This window comes from Danio rerio, chromosome 19 (assembly GCF_052040795.2).
Source record: "Danio rerio strain M-AB ecotype USA chromosome 19, GRCz13ab, whole genome shotgun sequence".
Classification (NCBI taxonomy): Eukaryota; Metazoa; Chordata; class Actinopteri; order Cypriniformes; family Danionidae; genus Danio; species Danio rerio.
In genome coordinates, this window is record NC_141039.2 from 2,030,961 (window position 1) to 2,037,084 (window position 6,124).

Consider the following 6,124-nt stretch of genomic DNA (forward strand, 5'->3'; position numbering starts at 1 on the left):
AGGTCGGTGCCGTTATAATAATAATAATAATGACGTTTGATCGTGGTCGGTTCGTCATGAAACATTAATAGAACCTTAGAAGAACATTAGGGGAACGCTCAGCCCGACTTCAGTGTAGATAAAGAGCTTGTGTTTTTTTTTGCGTAGGAAGGTACCTGAAATCCCTTTAAAGAGTGGTGTTTTGAATGTACTTATCTAGTCTTTTGCCTTGTCTAACTACACGCTGTATTGTGCTGGGAAAGAAAGCCGTTTCTCAATGCAGACTCCACAGTGAAGCACGCTGTAGCCAAGGACACGGGGGAGAGATTTTCTAAGTGCCTGAAATACTCGTCTATAAGTCTCTCATTCTTCCAGCTAGCGATAACTTTTTTGCTTTGAAACGTTTGGTTTTGGTCTTCTTGCTCGTCTTTACTGCACATGTTCAGGCAGTCTTTGAGACCGATGTGATGATGATGATGATGTTCTTCCTGTTTTCTCAAGGCCTTTTCGCATGATTCGTGTCGCTTCTTCAATGCATCTCTCTCTGTGCTGTTGTGCAACTCTTTGACCTCCGCATGAAAAGTGTTGCCGATTGCATTGCTGAAGGACTATGGTTGCTTGGTGGCAAAAAGAAGAGTATTGAATCTTGAAAATGGCTTGGATACTTTGGAAAAGGAATGAATTAATTCCATTATATGGGTCAAAGACTTGAGATGTGCTATTTTGGTGTGTGCACCAATTTAATTGTCATTCAGTGCAAAGTAAATGCATATAAAGGTTAAAGAACTTGCATATTTATGAGCTCATTAACCCCTTTAAATCTGAATTATGTTGCGGGATTCAGACGAATGTGGAAGCACATGAAGCGAAACGATCAGTATGTGCTAGATACTGAACATTATTTACTTATGATTATGATCATATAAATAATGCACTGGATCCCAATTCCTATTGTTAGTTCTTTCATCAGCCAAGTCAAATTTGAGAGTCAAAATATTATTTGATTTAATAATCAATTGGAAATTAAATGAGTTGATTCCTTAATATGAAATTAATTCTGAACTTTGGAATTGATTCTGAAATCTCAATTGGTTGGAATGGGGAATTAATTATTTGTGGAATCAACTTTTGATATTTGATTCATCTCAGAAAAGAAGAACTGATTCTTTTTGGACTCTTCTCTCAATATTTGAATCACTTTGAAATATAAGAGTTGAATAGTTTTTCAAGTGACTCAATTTTTTTGAATCACTTCAGAATAGAAGAATTGATTAATTTTTCCAATAAACTCTTGATTTTTGATTCAACTTGGATACGGATGAATTGATTCTTTTTACAAATGACTCTCAATTTATTTTTTATCACCTCGGAAATAGAATTACTGATTCATTTTGGACTCGACTATTTTTGAATCACCTTGAAAATGGAAGAATTGATGCTTTTTGCCATCGACTCTCGATTTTTGAATCACCTCAGAATAGAAAAATTTATTATTTTGCAATTGACTTTCTATTTTTGGATCATCTCGAGAATGGAACAATTTGTGCTTTTTGGACTCGACTTTATTTTTGAATCACCTCGGAATAGAAGAATTGATGCTTTATGCAATCAACTCTCGATCTTTTAATCACTTTGAAATAGAAGATTTGATTCTTTTTGCAATCGACTCTCGATTTTTGATTTATCCCAAAATAGCAGAATTGATTTATTTTAAACTACACTCTCGATTTTTCAGTCACCTCGGAATAGAAGAATTGATTCTTTGTGCAATCGAATCTCGATTTTTGAATCACCTCAGAATAAAAGAATTTATTCTTTTTGTAATTGACTCTAATTTTTTTTTTTTTTATCACAACAGAATAGAAGAATTGATTCATTTTTCAATCGATTCTCAATTTTTTGAATCACTTCAGAATAGAAGAATTGATTAATTTTTCCAATGAACTCTTGATTTTTAAATCAACTTAGATATGGAAGAATTGATTCTTTTTACAAATGACTAAATTTTTTTATCACCTCGGAAAAGAATAATTTATTCATTTTGGACGACATTCTCGATTTTTGAATCACCTCAAATAAAAGAATTAATTCTTTTTGCAATTGACTTTCTATTTTTGAATCACCTCAAGAATGGAAGAATTGATTCTTCTTGGACTCGACTCTTGAATTTTTAATCACCTCGTAAAAGAAGAATTGATTCTTTTTGCAATCAACTCCTGATTTTTGAATCACTTCAGAATAAAAATCAATTCGGTATTTTTTATGGACTTGACTCGTAATTTGATTCAACTTGGAATAAAAGAACTGATCCTATTTGCAATCGACTCTTGGTTTTTGAATCACCTCAGAATAGAAGAATTGATTCTGTGTGGACTCGTCTCTCAATATTTGAGTCACCTTGGAATAAAAGAATTGACTCTTTATGGAATCGACTCCTGATGTTTGAATCCCCTCGGAATAGAAGAAATGATTCTTTTTGCAACCAACTCTCAACTTTTGAATCACTTTGGAATTGAAGAATTGATTCTTGTTGCAATCGACTCTTGATTTTTGAATCACCTGAGATATAAGAATTGATGCTTTTTGCAATCGAATCTCGTTTTTTGAACCCCTCAAAATTGAAGAGTACAGTCTTTGTTGAATCAGCTCTCAACTTTTGAATAGATTCATTTTAGGATTGACTTCTAACCTTAGCTGAACCGAATAAAAGTTTTAGGATGTTTACTGATCCATTTCTGCATTTTAAAATGCCACTTCAAATATTAAGCATTAATACACATTGAGAAAACAAACACAAATCATGTGAAAAGGCTTTTAATGCACAGTAGAGCAGGTTTGCGGCATGTGTTTCTTCCTATGTTACATTTAATTGTCATTATTTTTTTAAAGTTGTTCATTTGTGTGTACCATCTTTGGCTTGGTATACATCAAATCTGAGTTGTGCTAAAAAAAAAGACATAATGAAAATGTGAAGCTTTGGAGGACCAATGGTACATCACATTGTAAACGCATGATGTAGAGAAAATGAAATAAAAGAGTCATTCACAGTGTTTCTGCTATTCTTGGGTTATTATTTCAGTCCTGCTGCCTACATAGGTAAGGCTGTTTTAAAATGGACAGCATGTAGGAGATTCACAAAGCTGTTTTTCACACTGAAGTATTATTAACCTTTGATTAATTATGCATTTCATTCAAATTTAACCAGCATGCAAGCCAACAGCATACATGTCTAATATTTATTTCCCTTTATAGGTGGGAAAAGAGCGTGCACGGTGTCAGATTTGCATCCAGTGGCAATTGCGATAGGGAATCATGAATAAAACAAGAGCTGAAATCTGGCCAAAGCTGAGAGGACTGATCTGAAAACAGGCAAATCTCTGACACTGACATCTGTTGTCCTTTTTCATCTGAAGTGTGGACGCCTGTTATCGTCGCACCGCGTCTAAAACGGGAACACAAATTGGGTCTATTTTTAAGGCGGTTTGAGCTGTGACAAGTTGAGCCTCATGGTGAGCTGCTAAAATGATTCACATCTCTGAGATTCGAGCACTTTCTGAGCTTTTTAGCAATAATTGGATTTTTTGGAAAAGGTGGATTTAATGATCAAATATCAAACAAGGCCTTGAAACAGAGTTATTATTGTTAACTGAAAGGATATAAACTATGATTAAGGACATGAGTGAATATGTAACTGAAATGTAAATTAAGATTTTATTTCAGCCAGTAAAATGAATAAAGTTAAAACAGTAATGAAAATTAATCAAAAGTATTTATAAAAGGAAATAAAATATGTAAGCATTTAAAACATCTAAATGTTGATTCAAATATAAAACAAAAACTTTTTTACCATTTTTTTGTCATCACAGAACAGAAGAATTATTTTTTTTACAGTCGACTCAATTTTTGAATCACCTCGAAATAGAAGAATTGGTTCTTTTTGCAATTGACTCTTAATTTTTGAATCTCAGAACAGAAGAATCGATTCTTTTTGCAATCGACTCTTAATTTTTAAATCTCAGAACAGAAGAATTTATTCTTTTTGCAATTGACTCTTATTTTTTGGATCTCAGAACAGAATAATTGAATCTTTTTGCAATCAACTCTCAATTTTTAAATCACCTCTGAATAGAGAAATTTATACTTTTTACAATCGACTCTTTGTTTTTTGAATCAACTCGGAATAGAAGAGTTGATTCATCTTGCAGTCAACTCTTGATTTTTTAATCATCTCTTAATAAAATAATTGATTCTTTTTGCAATTGACTCTCGATTTTTTTAATCAATTTAAAATAGAAGAATTTTTTTTTTTGCAATCGACTCTAAATTTTGTAATCACCTCTGAATAGAGTAATTGATTCCCTTTACAATCGACTCTTTGTTTTTGAATCAACTCGGAATGGAAGAATTGATTCTTTTTGCAATCGGCTCTTAATTTTTGAATCTCAGAACAAAAGAATTTATTCTTTTTGCAATCAACTCTTGATTTTTAGATCATCTCCGAATAGAAGAATTGATACTCCGTAATTCAATCAGTTAAGTGAATATACAACAGAAATGTAAATTAAGATTTTATCTCAGCCGGTAAAATAAATAAAGCTAAAACTGTAAAGAAAATTTTTTTTTAAAGTATGGTAAAATTGAAAATAAGATATGTATAAATTAAAAAAAATTACATACTAATTAAAATTTTGAACAAAAAAAAAAAAACATTCGAATTAACTAGACAAAACAAACTGCAAACTTTTACTAAAATGTAGACTAAAATGACAAATATTAATATTAATGAAAAACAAAATTACAAATATGTAAAAAAAAATAAACTGACAAAACAAATTCATTAGTAATTAATGCCTAGATCCACTTTTATGGATATATTAATTCAGCACTGCAGTACACTACAATATGTGCTAGCTTTTTTTCGCCGATTTGGTTTATTATAATATACCTAGGATTCTTTTGGTGCATATTTATCACCTTGCATTTTTCAACTGTGTAAATATTTGCAGATTATGAGAATAACGTGGATAATCTTCAAGCGCTGTGAATGATGTTCCCTCTTCAAATGAAGCACTAAATCAAACAGCATCTAATTTAAGACGAGCTCCAGTTTTAATAACTCCCAAGGGTGCACATTTAAGAAACAAAAGCGCTGAAAAACTTTAAAAGCAGCTGTGAAAGCGCTGACAGGTTGAATTGTCCTCGTAGGGACAGATGAATCCTCCAGCATCACAGTTAGAGTTTCTTCAGTCCCGCATTCAGAGCTCGTATATACACAAACCTTTGAGCTCTATTATTATTCCAGTGTTAAAGCTGCGTATACTGTGTCCTTCACATTACAAACTCTCTCAGATGCATCGAGGTGTTTGCCGAATAAATTCAACACACAAGACTCCTCCTGAACATTTCAAGCATTTTACATTCATCTTACGTGAACTGCAATGATGTACATGTATAATGTAGTGAACTGAATCCGTTATTATTGTAAAATAATGCAAAATGCTGAAATGTGTGAGCTAAATGTTGTTTAGCTTATTTTTAACTTCTGATAAAGTCACAAAAGCATAGTTGAAGCTAACAGAGTTGATGGTTTCAGAGTTGACAGTATCAGAATTGACGTTATCAGAGTGTTTGGTAACACAGTTGACGATAACAGAGTTGAGGTTATCAGAGTTGATAGTAACAGAGATGACAGTATCAGAGTTGACATATCAGAATTAACAATAACAGAGTTGACTGTGACAGAGTTGACAAAAACAGAGTTGACGGTATCAGAGTTAATAGTATCAGAGTTGACGGTATCAGAGTTGACATATCAGAATTTACAATAACAGAGTTGACTGTGACAGAGTTGACATAAACAAAGTTGACGGTATCAGAGTTGACGGTTACAGAGTTGACGGTATCAGAGTTGATGGTATCAGAGTTGACGGTACCACAATTGACAAAAACAGAGTTGACGGTATCAGAGTTGACATATCAGAATTGACAATAACAGAGTTGACTGCATCAGAGTTGACATAAACAAAGTTGACGGTATCAGAGTTGACAATTACACAGTTGATGGTATCAGAGTTGACGGTATCAGAGTTTATGGTAACAGAGTTGACGGTATGAGAGTTTATGGTAACAGAGTTGACGGTAACAG